Source organism: Geotrypetes seraphini, chromosome 6 (assembly GCF_902459505.1).
Source record: "Geotrypetes seraphini chromosome 6, aGeoSer1.1, whole genome shotgun sequence".
NCBI classification, from domain to species: Eukaryota; Metazoa; Chordata; class Amphibia; order Gymnophiona; family Dermophiidae; genus Geotrypetes; species Geotrypetes seraphini.
Window position 1 is genome coordinate 14,696,788 of NC_047089.1, and position 18,762 is coordinate 14,715,549.

An 18,762-nucleotide genomic window follows, 5' to 3' on the forward strand; every position below is an offset into this window, starting at 1 on the left:
CCCGCGCTTTCTTGGCTTGCGAGCTGCTTTTAAAATGACCAAGTCAAAATGACCTACCAACAATAAAATTTAAAAAAAACACAAAGCACACTGTACGCAGAGAAAATGTGAGTTATCATTTGTATTTGGGGGGGGGGGGGTTTCAGAGGTCAAGGCAGATGACTTTAAAATATTCAATGTCACCTCAGGAACAACTATACAAAAATAGACAAATGTACCCCCCTCCCCTTTTACTAAATCGCAATAGCGGTTTTTAGCCCAGGGAGCTGCGCTAAATGCCCCTCACAGCTCCCAACGCTCATAGGCTTCTTGCGCTAAAACCACTATCGTGGTTTAGTAAAAGGGGGGCCATAGTGTAAAATATAGACAGCAAATATAAATTCTCAAAACGGACAATTTTGATCACTAACTTGAAATAAAATCATTTTTCCTACCTTTTTCTCTGATGATTTCATGAGTCTCTGGTTGCACTTACTTCTTCTGACTGAATCCAATATTTATTTATTTCTGCCCTTTCTTTCTGCCTCCCCCCCCCCTTTTCTTTCTATCTCCCCCCTGCCCCCCTCTTTATTTCTCCCCCTGCCTGCTTGTCTTTCTTTCTCTCTCCCTGCCCCCCACAAGCCACCACGCCTATTTCTCCCTGCTTCCCGGAGCCAGGCCTGGCGCGTACAAGCGCCGGACCCACAAGCCTTCACCTCTGACGTCAATTCTGACGTCAGAGAGGAAGTTCCAGGCCAGCCAGGAAGCGATTAGCTGGCCCAGAACTTCCTCTCCAATGTCAGAATTGACGTTGGAGGTGAAGGCTTGTGGGTCCGGTGCTTGTACGCGCCTGGCCTGGCTCGGGGAGGCAGGAAGAACAAGATCGCAAAGGCAACGCGATAGACTCGCGTTGGCTTTGTAAATCTACTGGCTGATCATGATTGACCATTTGGGCACCCCTGGTTTACATGAATTTATTCAGGTACTCAAGCATTTTTCTCTGTCTATTCCAGTGGGCTCACAATCTATCTAATGTACCTGTGGCAATGGGCTTGCCCAGGGTCACAAGGATCAGTGTGGGTTTTAACCCACAACCTCAGGGTGCTGAGGCTGTAGATTTAACCACTGCACCACACTCTCCCCATTGTCTTCTTCGTTGGGCTGAGAACGTATCAGCAGTCCCTCGTATTGTGGTGTCATAATGCCTCATTCCACCAACCTCATCGGTGATGTCACAATGGCTTGGTTTCCCTAGACTTGGGCCCATTTACTAGATGCATTTGCCTCACTGAAATGAAAAGTGTGGAATTACTTGTAAGTTTCATGGCTCCACATCATATTTTTTATTGGAGAAGATGTGACAGCGTTGGAGCTCAAGTCGTCTTTTATCAGCTAAGTTCTTGAATGTGCCTCCGGGTGACTTTGGCCTTTTCTAAACCTGAGCTGTTCTGTGAGGGGGTTTTTTTTGCCAGTGAAAGTATCAAAAGCAGTTTTGATTTGTACCTTTTGGTTCTCTACTGCTAAATTAGACTGAGGCTTTTTCTCCCTCTTTTTGGGTGCATTCTGCGTTTGAAGAGGGGGGTACCTCGGTGCCACAATCACACAACATTTTGAATCATTATATGAACATATTATATGTTGTGCGTTCTCGTATAATTTGTTAACTTATACGTGCGCAATTTCACTGTTATACCTACATTCATTTATAGAAATAGTTCCTTCCTGATGCCCTTATAGAACTGCTCCCCCTACAACTGCTAATTATTATACAGTCCCTGCTCGACAGAGCTTACAATCTAATAATGCCCCCCTAAAAATGTAAGTGCTGATGCTTAACAGTGGGTGGATATTACAAATGGTACAAAATGTTGTAAGTTGTTAAGTTATTGCCTTTCATTGGCTTCCTTTCGAAGCCAGAATTGTGTTTAAACTTTATTGTTTGATATTTAAAATTCTTCAGGGAACAGTGTCACTTTATGAGGGGGTGCTGAAAAGTTCTCAGCCCAGCCAAGAAAAGAACAACATGAATATGGCTCAATCAATGATCTGAAACAATGTCAAAACATAGAATTTCGTTTCTTCAAATTGGCACTTAATAAAATAAGATAACATTCTTTTCAGCTACAGGACAATCAAGCCATTGTGACATCACTGATGAGGTTGGCTCTTATTGGTGGAATGAGGCATTATGACATCACAATCTCAGCTCTGGTTACCTGAGACTGAACTCTTCACACTGCGAAGGGGTGCTGAAAAGTTCTCAGCCCAACCAAGAAGGGAACGATGTGGATAAGGTTTAATCAATGATCTGAAACAATGTGAAAACAGAGAATTTTGTTTCTGCAAATTGGCACGTAAGGAAGTAAGATAATATTCTTTTCAACTACAGAAGCAAAATAACGCTCAGAATTTAGGAAGTTGGTTGGTTGGCCTGAGAACTTTTCAGCACCCCTTTGTATGTAATAACAGTGAGCCAAGTATAGGCCAATCAAGTCCTTGTGACATCATGATGAGGTTGGCTCTTATTGGTGGAGTGAGACATTATGACATCACAATCTCAGTTCTCAGTCTTCACACTAGCAGGGAATGCTGAAAAGTTCTCAGCCCAACCAAGAAGAGAATGACGAGGATATGGTTCAATCACTGATCTGAAACAATGTCAAAACAGAGAATTTTATTTCTGCAAATTGGCACGTAAGGAAGTAAGATAACATTCTTTTCAGCTTATAGCGGTAAAATAACGCTCAGAATTTAGGAAGTTGGTTGGTTGGGCTGAGAACTTTTCAGCACCCCCCCCCCCCACACACACACACATATACTGTATATCTATCTAGACTTATTTGTCTATCATGTTGTTCAAGCAATATTCACCAATTGATATATTCAGCTGTATGTCCAGGGCCACTAAACATTGCTTATTAATTCAGGCTGTGTCGCTTTGCTGGCTGAAAATTTGGCTCATTGGACCCAAAGCTTCTGAGTAAGACAGCTGAAGTTTTGTTTCAGATGCGTTTGGCTATTACTTTTACTCTTCTCAGTCCTGATTCCACGGCACAGAGATTACTGAAAGCTCCCTTGCAGTGTGGAAGCTTACTATAATATGTAGAACAGATTTACGGATTGTATGTACATCGATTTCCTTGTTTGGACAATGAAAAATTGACAGACGCAGAGAAACAAAAACATGAACACATTCTTTGACATCCAGGGCCTGGAGGGATCAACCGCAAAAATGCCAGCCAGTAAAGAGAGATTGTGACAGACAATACCAACCTAATGAGGTAAACCTGTTTGGAGGTTATGTAATTTGTTTTAATGTAATGTAATTTATTTCTTATATACCGCTACATCCGTTAGGTTCTAAGCGGTTTACAGAAAATATACATTAAGATTAGAAATAAGAAAGGTACTTGAAAAATTCCCTTACTGTCCCGAAGGCTCACAATCTAACTAAAGTACCTGGAGGGTAATAGAGAAGTGAAAAGTAGAGTTAGAGGAAAAATAAAAATAAAATAAACATTTTAACAAGACAGCATTGATCTAAATACTTTGGAAGGTAGAAGAGAGGAGAGAAAGGAATAGAAGCAGAAGGGGGAGCCGTTGAACTGGCTGCCCCAGATGAGGCCCACGGTGAATGCAGGATTCTCTCCTCTGCGGGAAAGCCGCTCGGAGCCGACAGTCGATCTTCTTAGCGGATTGCATGGGGGGAAGAGTTCACACTCTTGGTAGGATCGGGTCTGTGTGCTCTCGCTGGTTGTGGCTGGTCTCGTTGCTGCTTAGGTGTAAAAGCAGTTGATCTCCACTGCTGCTGATATTTAACAAGTATAAATCATAAAATGTCCCTTTCCCCCTCCCCCACCTAGTTGTTTGGAAGCAGAAATTTTATTTCATTCTGCTCTGCTCGTTTTCGTGATTACCTGTCATTCGTTCAATGTGTAAAAAAGCAGGAAGGCTGATGGATTTCCTGCAGCAGTTTACCCCTATGACCTCTGACTCCCGATCAGGAAGTCGGAATTCTAAAGGATTTAGGGCAAGATTCTCAAAAATGCGCGTAAAAAAGCCACATAAAAAAAACCAAAAACCATGCTGCTGTTGTGAGAATGAATTTTTAAAAAAGTGAGACATTCTCCCAAAATTTTGCATGTGAATGATGTCAATGGACAGCGGGGGGAGGGGGATTCACTGGACAGCAGGGGAGATTTCCTCAATTTACATACGTCAAGTCACGTGGATTGGGTGACCGGTACATGCGCAGAATATAAAAGGAAAGAGGCATGAATGTGCGCATGTCACTGGGAAGCAACGCGATGCAATCGACGCGGGCATTATTTGAGGATAGAATATGAGTACGTCATATGTGTGCGACACACGTGGCTGTAACGGTCGTAAAAGATGTAGTGTCGCAAAACCACCATAAGCGGTGTGTCAATCATAGGCATACAAGAGCTATTGGACAAGTGGGAGGGAAATGGGAGGGGAGAGGCTACGTATACTTTTATCAATCGCGCATAAAACACGCCCTGCTTTTCTCTACAAAAAACAGTAAGGCAAATCCCGTAATTGGTTTTATGTAAAATTTATTAATCATAAGAACATAAGAATTGCCGCTGCTGGGTCAGACCGGTGGTCCATCGTGCCCTGCAGTCCGTTCACGCGGTGGCCCTCTGGTCAAAGACCAGCGCCCTAACTGAGACTAGCTTTACCTGCCTTACTAGTCTTTACACAGTACATTCTGGTTCAGCAGGAACTTGTCCAACTTTGTCTTGAATCCCTGGAGGGTGTTTTCCCCTATGACAGACTCCAGAAGAGCGTTCCAGTTTTCTACCACTCTCTGGGTGAAGAAGAACTTCCTTACGTTCGTACGGAATCTATCCCCTTTCAACTTTAGAGAGTGCCCTCTCGTTCTCTCTACCTTGGAGAGGGTGAACAACCTGTCTTATCTACTTTGTCTTGAGTCCCTGGAGGGTGTTTTCCCCTATGACAGACTCCAGAAGAGCGTTCCAGTTTTCCACCACTCTCTGGGTGAAGAAGAACTTCCTTACGTTCGTACGGAATCTATCCCCTTTCAACTTTAGAGAGTGCCCTCTCGTTCTCTCTACCTTGGAGAGGGTGAACAACCTGTCTTATCTACTTTGTCTTGAGTCCCTGGAGGGTGTTTTCCCCTATGACAGACTCCAGAAGAGCGTTCCAGTTTTCCACCACTCTCTGGGTGAAGAAGAACTTCCTTACGTTCGTACTGAATCTATCCCCTTTCAACTTTAGAGAGTGCTCTCTCGTTCTCTCTACCTTGGAGAAGGTGTACAACCCGTCTTACATAAGAATATAAGCAATGCCTCCACTGGGTCAGACCTGAGGTCCATCGTGCCCAGCAGTCCGCTCACGCGGCGGGCCTCTGGTCAAAGACCGGCGCCCTAACTGAGACTAGCCCTACCTGCGTACGTTCTGGTTCAGCAGGAACTTGTCTAACTTTGTCCTGAATCCCAGGAGGGTGTTTTCCCCTATAACAGCCCCTGGAAAAGCGTTCCAGTTTTCTATATATGGGTCCCAAATTTTCAAAAAGAGACGAGTTTGTCTAGGAAATGTACGAACCTCCCAAACCTCAAAAAAAATTAAATGATGGTTTTATTTTTAAATTTGTTATTATAGTCAGTTTCTACCATCTTCTGATCATTCATTTAAACAATTCTACAGACTATTTTTATTTATTTTAGTATAATCAATTTGTATTGTGTAATTACTATCTTTTATAAGTTTTTATAGGGCTGTATCTTGCTATCTAGTATTTTATTCTGAACTGTGTTATTTTCATTTATAATAATTGTTACATGGCTTTGCATTTCTAATGGCTTAGAGCTCCTTTTATTAAGGTGCGCTAGCGTTTTTAGCATGCGCTAACCACTCGCTAAATGAAAAATACTATCGCAAACTCTGTGGAGACATTAGCGTTTAGCACGCGCGGTATTGTAGCGTGCGCTAAAACCGCTAGCGCACCTTAGTAAACGGAGCCCTTAGTGTAATTATTATTGTGTAAACCGCCATGAATTGATGGTTTGGCGGTATAGAAAAATAAACGATTATTAATCCGTTTTGATAATCCGCTGCTAAAATATGTGCAGGCAAAACCGCCGGAAAACAGTTTTGCGGCCGCGTGAAAGTTTCGGGAATCTGGGCCTTAGAAAGGGAAAGACCACCAACGACAGCTGTGGCATGCGCTATCATAGCTTCTGCCGCGGTAAGGTTTTCTTGCCAATCTGCAAACAATGGAATTTCATTTCTCAAGCTCTTTCCAAGAAGCACGCCGAGAGGTTGCCGATTTATTAAGGGACTTCTTCCATTGTATGCCTAAAGGGGAAAAGGCGCTTAAGAAAACATTTCTCCTAAATTCCAGCAGTACAAAAACAGAGCTATGAAAACGACTTTAGAACGAGCTGAGCAAAGCTTTCCCGTCGTGCTATTGTCTTGAATTCATGACCTTGATTCGGATTTTAGATTCATTGCTTGCTTTTTCCTAAGCTGAGCTCACTGTGGGTTATGTCTGTAGTCAGGCATGCGAGCTATTTCCCTGCTCAGACCCGCATACAACTGAATGGCACCGGAGGTGATGGGGAGTGAAGCGACTTGCTCAAGGTCACAAAGAAGGTCGGTGGAAGACCTGGGATTTGGAATCCTGGGTTCACTGGTTTGCTGCCTCCCCGTCTAACTGCTAAACCACTCTTCCACTGTGGTTGATTGTCTAACGCCCCGTGGTCCTTGAGTACGCCGTGCGCACGCTCTCTTCTCAATCCCTGCCGGTGTACTGTGGAGCACATGTTCTCGGCAGCGCTCGTGACATCCTGGCGTGGAAGTGAAAAGGAAATGCAGGGCAGATGTTTGCATTGTCTGCACACACAAAATGTTCCAGACCTCTAACTGGAGCTTAAAAATCATGGCAGGCTTGAAGGACACTGCAATTTTTCAGTCTAATTAAACAAAGAAAAGAAATAAGCAAGATATATCATTCCCACTAACAGATGATTTTGTAAAGGTTTTAAAAGCTGTTTGCAAAATATCCCTTTTTCTTCCACTGATTTTAATATTTGTAATGTAAGATTATCATTTTGACTTTAATGCATAAATTGTAATTCCTGGAGATGACCAGCCTCTTACTTAATTTGGGAATCAAACTGAACTCCTAGTGGGGTATAGTACCGATTCATAAATGTAATTAGAGATGGTATTGCTTTTAACATAGGTGGAGGGATAGCTCAGTGGTTGAGCAGACACTTAAACACTAGAGAGACCAGGGTTCAAATCCCACTCAGATTCCTTGTGACCTTGGATAAGTCACTTAATCCTCCATTTCCTTAGGCACAAACTTAGATCATAAACTTTCTGGGGACAGGGAAATATTTAATTTAACTCACTTTAAGCACCTACCAAAAAGGGTGTGAGCTAAATTCACGAAGAAAATCCCTATCTTATGATTCCAAACGAGATAGTTTTTTTTTTTTGTGTGTTTTTAAGTGGGAGAATATTTTACTTTAATCAGAATGATTTATATTAACAAGTTAAGGATGTTATTTTAGAAAGTCTAGGAAGCATTTGCATATGCATAAAAGCTATTTTCCATGTGCAAATGGGCTCACATGCATAAGTAGTGCCGTGCTCTTTTCCATATTGCTTGGCCAGCAAGGCCGACACAAAGTTATTAAATGCCCCAGGCAAAACTTCAGCCGTGCACGCCTCCCCCAATTAACTTTCAGGCCCCCTTGGGCCCCAAACAATCATGAAGTACTGAAAGAAGCAAAAAGGCCTCGGAAAAATACAAACCCCTTTACTTACCCCTCAATCGAAAAAAACAAAAAAGGCTACAAAGTTAGAATGCCTGCTCTCATTCCAAGCCGCAAAACTAGATAAAGATGTCGTCAGAATCACAGGTGCCATATGAGATTATAGAATCTTCCGGAAAGAAATCAAAATGATGTTATTTAGAAAAAATGTCTTACAGTGCTAAGCCAATGTCTGTCTAATATTAAGCTTTGAAATGTCCATATACCTCTTATTAGCTGTATATTCAGTGCCACTAAATATGCTTATCTGTCGGAAAATTTGGCCCAGTGGATCCAAAGCCTCTTATTGAAAGGTTAAGGTGGAACAGAAGTCAATAAATGTCATGTCATGTAATTTATTTTAGTTTTGGTTTTATATCAGCTCAGAATGGGTTACAAGTTTGCATACATAGTAAATCCTGGTAAAATATAGCATGACAAATATGGCACAGTATAACACAGCATGACAACCATAGGATGGCAGCTTAGCATGGCAGACAGTCATATATACATGCATAGCATAGTATTACAAGCGTGGCAGACATGGCATAGCATGGCAGACATTGTATTATATACATGGTGAACATTATAACATAGCATGGCAAATAAAGCATGGCAAACATAGTATTATATACTAGTCTTTAAGCCCGTTACATTAATGGGTGCTAGAATAGATGTGTCTGTCCGTCTCTCTCTCTCCTTGGCTGCTGTCTGTTTTTCTTTCTGTCTCTCTCTCTCTCTCTTTGGCCGCTGTCTGTCTGTCTTTTTTTCTTTCTGTGTCTCTCCTTGACCACTGTCTGTGTGTCTGTCTGTCTTTCTGTCTCTCTCTCTCTCCTTGGCCGCTGTCTGTGTGCCTTTCTATCTCTGTCTGTTTCTCTCTCTCTCCTTGGCCGCTGTCTGTGTGTCTTTCTGTCTCTTTCTCTCTCTCGTTTGCCGCTGTCTGTCTTTCTGTCTCTCTCTCCTTGGCTGCTGTGTGTCTGTCTGTCTTTCTGTCTCTTTCTTTCTCTCTCTTCTTGGCCGCTGTCTCTCTCTCTCTCTCACCTTGGCCGCTGTCTGTGTGTCTTTCTGTCTGTCTCTCTCTCTCTCTCTCCTTGGCCGCTGTCTGTGTGTCTGTCTCTTTCCCTCCCTCCTGTTCCGTGCCTGCGCCCCACTCCCCTTCCTTTGGCTGCCCCACCCCACCCCATCCCCCTCTCTGCGGCAGCGCCACCATCCTCCAGCGCCATGGCAGCGAATAAACAAATCCTCATCCTCGACCGCCCAAGAAACTCAAATTCTAAGGTAAGGGGTGTTGGTTCATCGCCGGGCGGACAGAGAGCATGACCCAGAGGGGAGAGTGGAGGCAGAGGAGAAGGCCGTGCGACCAGGGAGCGGCAGTGGTTGTGGTCTTCCCTCCCCTAGCTCCGTAGCTCGGTCACCGCCGCCTCCTTCTCTCCCCAATGTCAGTTCCGAACATCCACGCGCACACGCCACACTCTTTAACATTCTGCTGGCCACGGAGCTACGGATGCACGGAAATTATTATAGTGGATACAAATGTAGCGTGGCAAAACAGTATACAAAACGTGGCTAACCTGTCGGTATAGCATTTAACATGGTAGAACCTAGCGCAGTGGACAGCAGATATTATGTAGTGGACAGAGCACGTGAATTTTCAGCAGGGAAGACATGGTTTGGCAGATATAGTAAGAAAGATACAATGTACAGGCGGCAGAATGATAAAATGGGGCAAAGCATTGTATGACAAAGACATGGTGGCTGCGTAGGGCAGAGCATTGCATGATGGGCAATATATAGGGCGATAGAGGGCTGGCAATCCCTTCCAGAATATTCTGGGTAAATGAGCTGTGTTAAAAAGTGCTTCCTGTTATTTTTTTTTTTTTTTTGATTAGGTGTAGCTGTCAGGATCGTTAGTCTAGCTCAGGGGTCGGCAGTTCCGGTCCTCGAGCGCCACGGGCAGGTCAGGTTTTCAGGATCTCCACCATGAATATGTATGAGATGGATTTGCAAATCTAGCTCATGCATATTTATTGTGGAGATCCTGAAAACCTGACCCTCCTGTGGCTCTCGAGGTCTAGCTGGTTATGGTGCCTATTTGATGCCTTTTCTGGGCCTAAATTTTAGTACACAATGCACATAAATGATAACATTTTAGAATTTATGCCTAACTTTGCTCATGGTCATGTTTGTAGATGCTTATTTGTGAACTATTTCCTTAGAAGTTGCTTTAAATATAATATTGTAATAAATAATATGATTTAATATATTAATAATTGGGAGGAGGGGGGAAAATGAATGTTTTCTTTAATAATGTGTGTAATATGGTGTATTTTATGCAATCTGTTAAAGTTAAATTAATTGTAATACACTGTCAAAGCTTGAAAATTAGTAAAGAATTAAAAAAAAAGAAGAAGTTGCTTTGGGGTTTTTTCCCTGCAATATTGTATTATTTATAACACAAGTTTTTTTTTAGGTTGCACTTTTATCGCTTGTACGAAGTGTGTGGAGCAATTGTATTAGGACCATGTGTAATTGTTAATTGTAAGATTTATGTCTATTAGGTATGTTTGATGTATGGAAACCGCTGAGATTCCAGGCGGTCATATACATTTTTTAAATAAATAAAAATAAACATGTAATCAAATCCAATCGTCAATATGTTATGAGGCCACTTACGAGCCTTCCCACTGCCTAAAACTAGGTAGATCCTGATGACGTTACCACCCCTCATGCAAAATGTGTCTTTACATCTGCTATCATTCAACCGCAGCAAAAGATCCCCACGTAAGTAAAGAGCTCAAATTATTTCAACCCTCCCCTTCATCTCTAAAATCCTCCAAATATATTATAGGAAATCATTTGACTACCTTCATTGAAACTATGAACTCTCTTCTCCCTAATCAGACTGGGGGCGGGGTGTTCCCTCTAAGCTGAGCAGGTGTCCTCCAGCTGCATTGCTACCACTAGGGGGTGGAATATTTTCAGTCGCTAAGGACAGGTATGTTCCCTGGAGTCCTGCAGAACTTGCCTGTCCCTCACAATTGAAAAATGTGACAGTAAAACAGCACCCTCTATTGGTGAGACTGTGGGTGGAGGACTCCTGCTCAGCTTAGAGGGAACACCGAAAAGCCACAGTACTGAAACTGCACTTCTAGATATAGTAACAGTAAAATAGTAAATGATGGCAAATAAAGACCTGAACGGTCCATCCATTCTGTCCAAAGGTCATACCCATCAAAAATTCATGATTAATTTAACTTGTTTCTTCTTTGATATTTCTGGGCCATAGACTGTAAAGTCCACCTGGTTTTGTCCTAGGTTCCAAATGCTGAAGTTGCCGTCTAATCAAGCCATTGTGACATCACTGCTGAGGTTGGCTCCTGGGCATTGGTGGAATGAGGCATTATGACATCACAATCTCAGCTCTGGAATGTTGCTACTCTGTGGGTTTCTGCCAGGTAACATAGTAACATAGTATATGACGGCAGATAAAGACCTGAAAGGTCCATCCAGTCAACCCATTAGTTATACCCATTACAAATACATGATTACATTAACTTGTCTCTTCTTTGATATTTCTGGGCCATAGACTGTAAAGTCCACCTGTATTGTCTTAGGTTCCAAATGCTGAAGTTGCCATCTAATCAAGCCATTGTGACATCACTGCTGAGGTTGGCTCTTAGACATTGGTGGAAGGAGGCATTATGACATCACAATCTCAGCTCTGGAATGTTGCTACTCTTTGAGTTTCTGCCAGGTAACATAGTAAATGATGGTAGATAAAGACCTGAACGGTCCATCCAGTCGGCCCATTAATTATTCCCATTAAAAAATACATGATTACATGAACTTTTCTCTTCTTTGATATTTCTGGGCCGTAGACCGTAAAGTCTAGTATTGTCCTAGGTTCCAAATGCTGACGTTGCTGTCCCAGCTCACTCCAGCCTATCCAACCATCCTGTTTGCAGGATATCTACCATAAAGTCTGGTCAGTAACGTCCTCAGGTTCCAAGTTAGTGGAGTCCCCATTGCTGGAGTCCCCATTGCTGCCCTCCCCAGTCCATCCCACACCAAATCACCACAAACCAGACCAGGCAAATCTGTCTAGCACCGGCCCTAGTTCTTTAATTTACATCCTTCATTTTCTTTCTTTCTTTTTTCCTCTTCTTTATTCATTTTTAACCTCTCAACAAATGTACAAATTAAACCATACCTATACATGAAAACATTACTTGTATATCTGATAGGAATAACAACAAAATTTATATATATAACCCTATACCCCATCCCCATCTCCATTGTTATATTACATACAATAAATACCCCCATCCCCTTCTTTATTATTTATGGTGTATATTTCAATAAAATAGAGTAAATGGTGTCTGATCATCACAAAAAGATGTCATTGGCCCCCATATTTTAATAAATGTCTTATAACTGCCATTCTGTACAGGTAATGATCTTAAAAGAAGGGGGTCCAACCTTGTCTGCAGTGAAAAAACCAACCAGGAGCAAACAAACCAAAACTGCAGATATGTACAGCGATGTAGGCAAATTTTATTGTGACAAGCAAACTATATATTAAAACCTTTTTACCAAACAGGGGACCCAACTCGGTCCGTGTTTCGGACAACCTTCTCGGCGTGACCCATTACCTGTTTGGTTTCATTATATATCTTATATATTTGTTGTGACATATGTTTTTTCCTTTTTCTACCATGGACCCCTGATGAAGGTTGTCCAAAACACGGACCGTGTTGGGTCCCCTGTTTGGTAAAAAGGTTTTAATATATCGTTTGCTTGTCACAATAAAATTTGCCTACGTCGCTGTACATATCTGCAGTTTTGGTTTGTTTGTTCCAGCTAATGATCTTTCCATTTTGAACATATGAGATAATGAGTTCCACCAAAAGTTGAAATTAAGCCTACTGCAATCCTTACAATTCTTGGTGATATGTTGACTAGCGACTCCAGTCATGATTAATAAAAGTTTATTATTAACTGAGGATATCGGACTCTTTTTTCTCATAGCTGTTCCAAATATTCATTTTCTAGTTAGAGTGCTTTATGCTTACAAACTATCAATCTGCTCTAGGCAATGATAAAACTGCTCTCATTTAATTTATCAGCCGACTCTCCATTTACTTTTGAAACAACTGAAAGATATTGGAATAACTGATATGGCCCTGCACTGGCCTCTTCTGCCTCTTAAACAGGACATAGCAGCCAGGCACTCTGGCAAATTGACACCTACACTCCTTTCTCGCCTCTCCTCCCTTGTGAAGTATTGCAGGGTTCACTCCTTACTCCAACACTATGTAATATTTGGCTATATTGATAAAATCTTTGCAATTGACCCCCATACATACATCTACTGTAATTCACAGGCTCTTTTAGGATTAAATTCCAAACTGATCAATATTGCTGATTGGCTTAGAAGTAATAAGATGTGACTTAACCTACAGAAGATAAAGATTCTGGGGTTTTCCCCCCAAAGGGCAGTAGCTACCCAGCACACAGTCTCTTCTTCTTGGCAATATAGAAATCCTGGGACTTTTAGACTCACATATCTGCTGTTGGCAGTAAAGGCTTTTTCAAATTGTACCTGGTTTATTATGTCAGACATTTGTTTGAGAAGAAAGAATTATGTTTTATTATGGGTAGGGATGGGGGGTAGGGAATTGCATACCGCCTTTTTGTAGATACACAACCACACTCAAAACGGTTGACATACAGGTACTTCAAGCATTTTCCCTCCCTGTCCTGGTGGGCTCACACTCTATTAATGTACCTGGGGCAATGGGGGGGATTAAGTGACTTCCCCAGGGTCACGAGGAGCAGCATGGGGTTAGAACCCAGAACATCAACTCACAAGAGGGCTCATAATCTATCTAATGTACCTGGGGCAGTGGAGGATTAAGTGACTTGCCCAGGGTCACAAAGAGCAGTGGGGGTTTGAACCCACAATCTCAGGGTGCTGAGGTGAAGCTTTAACCACTGCGCCACTCTAGAAATCAAAATGTAGTAAAAGTGAGCCAAGTACAGGACAATCAAGCCATTGTGACATCACTGATGAGGTTGGTGGAATGAGGCATTATGACATCACAATACCAGCTCTGGTTATCAGAGGCTGAAATGTGTCACACTGTTTATTTAGTCAATTTCTTGCATTGTTCTCCCCCCGGAGCTCAGAACGGTTTACATGAATTTATTCAGGTCCTCAAGCATTTTTCCCTGTCTGTTTGTCCTAGCAGGTGAACGTTCTGTCTAATGTACCTGGGGCAATGGGGGGATTAAGTGACTTGCCCAGGGTCACAAGGAACAGTGTGGGATTTGAACCCACAACCTGAGGGTGGTGAGGCTGTGGCTCTAACCACTGCACCACCCACTCTCCACAAGTGTAGTTCCCAAGCCTGAAAGTGCTCTTCAGAGCTGAAGAAACAGATCTTTACAAGCATTTCTTCTATAGCTTTAATTAAAAAAAACAACAAACATCACTCCCAGGTCTCTCTCCTGGGAGTAACCTGGAGAGAGACCTGGGAGTGATGGTAGACGCAACACTGAAGGCATCGGTGCAGTGCGCCACAGCCTCAAAGAAAGCAAACAGAATGTTGGGTATCATTAAAAAGGGTATTACGACCAGGACGAAGGAAGTCATCATGCCGCTGTATCGTGCAATGGTGCGGCCGCATCTGGAGTACTGTGTCCAGTACTGGTCGCCGTACCTGAAGAAGGACATGGCAGTACTTGAAGGAGTACAAAGAAGAGTAACTAAACTGATAAAGGGAATGGAAAATCTCCCATATACCGACAGATTGAAGCAGTTGGGACTTTTCTCCCTGGAGAAGCGAAGACTTAGAGGAGACATGATAGAAACCTTCAAGATCCTGAAGGGCTTAGAAAAAGTAGACAGGGACAGATTTTTCAAATTAAGGGGCACCACGAGCACAAGGGAGCACTCGGAGAAATTGAAAGGGGACAGGTTTAGAACAAACGCTAGGAAGTTCTTTTTCACTCAGAGGGTGGTGGATACATGGAACGCGCTTCCAGAGGCTGTTGTAGACAAGAAAACCTTAAATGGTTTCAAAGAAGGTTTGGATAGATTCCTAGAAGAAAAAGGGATTGAAGGGTATAGATAGATATAGACCACTACTCAGGCAATGGGCCTGATGGGCCGCCGCGGGAGCGGACAGCTGGGCAGGATGGACCTAGGGTCTGCCTCAGCAGAGGCAACTTCTTATGTTCTTATGTTCTTACTAAGCTTTTTATCCTAATGCACATATATGGTCAGTATTGTACCTCCAAATGCTGCATGAATGCAAGCCAAGGATACAGTGGGTATGAAATTCAGTGAGAGACACACTGTGCTTTTTTCGTAATGAACTGATGAGCAGTTAAATAACCTTCTTATTTCCCATGAAGTATTTGACCAGTGCAGGTATTAAATTTTTCTGAATTTGCAAGCAAAGTTTCTTGCTTTTTCACGTATTGACTTCCAGAGAGAAATGTTCGCCTCCGTTTCATCTCGTCGGAGCCCTCCGTGGAAGTACACAAGTGTAAAATAATTCATAGTTTACCTTGCTTTTTCAGTGAAAGCTATTTGGGCTATCCGTCATGGTCGACCTTGCGATCCGCAGAGTCCCGGCAGCTTTTCCACCCGTTACCGTCCTTACATTGCACCGTCCCCAGTGAGGCTTGCTGCTCTGGGACGCTTCGCTAGCAACTTCTAAGCCTGCCCAGGGACGTAGATATTTTTTGAGGGAAATATCCTGGCATCCATATAAGGGATGCCGTCTGCTTTGAATTATGCGGCTGGACTTTGCTTCTGGATGATTGCTTGCTGGGTCTTAATGCAAGGGGTGTTACTAATGATTGCTGACCCTCATCCTGTTAAAATTCATCTCGCAGCAGGGAAATGCTCTTGCTAGTAGATTATAGTATAAGTCTGAACCAAGACAATGAGCTGGATATTCATGATTCGTGAAAAATCTACACCAATTCCAATTTAATGCTATTGCTGTATTATCGCTGGTTTTGTTCAGCTTTTCATGACAGGATAATCTCTTTATAATGGACTTCAAGGGACCTGGAAAAATGGTCCGTTATATCCAGAGTCATAGTAACATAGTAGATGACGGCAGATAAAGACCCGAATGGTCCATCCAGTCTGCCCAACCTGATTCAATTTAAATTTTTTTATTTTTTCTTCTTAGCTATTTCTGGGCAAGAATCCAAAGCTCTACCCGGTACTGTGTTGGGTTCCTACTGCCGAAATCTCCGTTAAAACCTACTCCAGCCCATCAACACCCTCCCAGCCATTGAAGCCCTCCCCAGCCCATCCCCCACCAAACGGCCATACACAGACACAGACCGTACAAGTCTGCCCAGTACCGGCCTTAGTTCAATATTTAATCTTATTTTCTGATTTAGATCCTTTGTGTTCATCCCACGCTTCTTTGAACTCAGTCACAGTTTTACTCTCCACCACCTCTCCCGGGAGCGCATTCCAGGCATCCACCACCCTCTCCGTAAAGTAGAATTTCCTAACATTGCCTTTGAATCTACCACCCCTCAACCTCAAATTATGTCCTCTGGTTTTACCATTTTCCTTTCTCTGGAAAAGATTTTGTTTTACGTTAATACCCTTCAAGTATTTGAACGTCTGAATCATATCTCCCCTGTCTCTCCTTTCCTCTAGGGTCTACATATTCAGGGCTTCCAGTCTCTCCTCATACGTCTTCTGACGCAAGCCTCCTATCATTTTGGTCGCCCTCCTCTGGACCGCCTCAAGTCTTCTTACGTTCTTCGCCAGATACGGTCTCCAAAATTGAACACAATACTCCAAGTGGGGCCTTACCAATGACCTGTTATATCCAGAGTTGCATTTTTTAAAAAACTTTATTTAGGTCAACTTGAAACAACGTTCAATCAATGAACAACAGTCACTGCACAAATAATAACAAAACTCAGCAAAACATTAATATGGCACGAAACGATTGCAAAACCAGAACACTAAAAGATGTTCTAAAGCAGGGGTGTCAAAGTCCCTACTTGAGGGCCACAATCCGGTTGGGTTTTCAGGATTTCCCCAATGAATATGCATGAGATCTATTAGCATACAATGAAAGCAGTGCATGCAAATAGATCTCATGCATATTCATTGTGGAAATCCTGAAAATCCGACTGGATTGTGGCCCTCGAAGAAGGACTTTGACACTCCTGTTCTAAAACATTATGTCATACTGTACTGGAAAGAAAAATACTCTGTCATTTTCTTCTGGGTTGCATTTTGATACTATATCACCTTCATGCTACGTGCCTTGTAGATCAGGAGTCTCAAAGTCCCTCCTTGAGGGCCGCAATCCAGTCGGGTTTTCAAGATTTCCCCAATGAATATACATGAGATCTACGTGCATGCACTGCTTTCAATGCATATTCATTGGGGAAATCCTGAAAACCCGACTGGATTGCGGCCCTCAAGGAGGGACTTTGAGATCCCTGTTGTAGGTGGAGCCTGTATGTCCGTTAAAGCCGAAGAAAGCTACAGCTAAAAGCGGCTCTGGGGATCAGACTGGCTGTCCGTTATATCCTAAAGTCCGTTATATGCGAGTCCGCTATATGTGATGATTTTCTGTATGTTTATTATGGCGCACGGCCAGGACCAGTGGACCTCGTCTGCTATAGGCGAGGTTCTGTTATAAGCGAGTCCGTTATAACGAGATTATACTGTATTGTTAACCGCCTAGAACAGAGAGGTACTGTGGCATAAAATTAAAATTTATCATTATTTATTTATTGAAGAGCCTTGTAGCCCGCTTATCAACCATCTATGCAGATAACAATGATACATACATACACTTCTCCCTCCATATTCACGGTGTTTAGGGGACAAACAGACCCGCGAATAAGGAAAAACCGTGAATAACAAAAAAGCTTGCTACGTGAAGAACAACTTTCACGTAACAGCATTATCTACTCCAACCGAACTAACTGCGTCCTCTAAATTAAACGCAAGCCATAAAAAATAAATAACCAGCAGGACTGAGAAACTTTCGCATCTCTTTATTATTCATAACAACCAATGCAAACCTCACCTCAGACCTCGCCACTCTCTCCGACCCGCCACTTTTATGATTCCGTTCCATTCAAGGCAGCCTGACCGCATTGGCCAATGAAAACGGAGAGCTTCACAAACAGCATATCTGAACCAATCAGCAGAAGAAGAGCGCGCAAGGAGGAGGTGCTAGATTTCTAGCTAAACAGGTTCTCTCGGCTGTTAAGGGGCTCGAGAAAAATCTGAGCCAATGGGGAGCGGGAACAGTTCAGAAAAAGAAAGCGCGCGTGGACTGAGGAAGGGAAGGGCCAGCTTTGGTTAAACTGCTGACAAGGACGGCTCAAACGGGGTGGGCAAGAGCTTTGCGTGACATACGGCGTGAGCCAATGGTAGGCAGCGATTTTCTCTGAAGGAAGTGCTGGGAAAAATGTGCTGAAATTTGTAGCGTTACAGCGCTGGATATAATTGGGAGGGGGAGGAGCCAGCATGCCAAAAATTGCGAAAAAGTGAAATCGCGAGTGCTGAAACCGTGAATACGGAGGAGGAAGTGTAATTAAAACAAAACAGTACACACATAATCAAACAAAACATAGCAGATTATTTAAATAACAGCATTCAATATACAACTTACACACGTGCCTTAAAATAAAAAGTCAAGCGATTACACGAGTACAAAGTAACCAAATTTGAAAAGGCGAGTCGAAAAAAATGGCCTTTCAAATTTTTCCGAAATGCCAAAACAAATCAAAGGTCGGACGGATAGAATCCTATTCAACATCTTTATAAGAGACTTGGCAGAAGGGCTACGAGGTAAAATAACATTATTCGCCGATGACGCCAAACTGAGTAATGTAGTGGGCAAATGCACAAGAGACGAAGATTCAGTGCCCGACAACATGATGCACGACCTACTCCTACTGGAGC

At 42.8% G+C, this 18,762-nt stretch overlaps 1 protein-coding gene across 2 annotated transcripts in view; it reads right to left on the minus strand.

Moving 5' to 3' along the window:
- Positions 1-18,762, minus strand: part of LRRC32 (leucine rich repeat containing 32) — a 68,558-nt gene that overhangs the window by 41,136 nt on the left and 8,660 nt on the right. The window contains exon 1 of one of the 2 annotated variants that reach the window (XM_033947380.1): positions 15,362-15,515. The exons of the other annotated variant lie outside the window; for it this stretch is intronic. The gene's annotated coding sequence lies outside the window, so the exon portion shown is untranslated. Of the gene's footprint in view, positions 1-15,361; positions 15,516-18,762 lie in introns of those variants that run through there. 2 annotated transcript variants of the gene reach the window in all.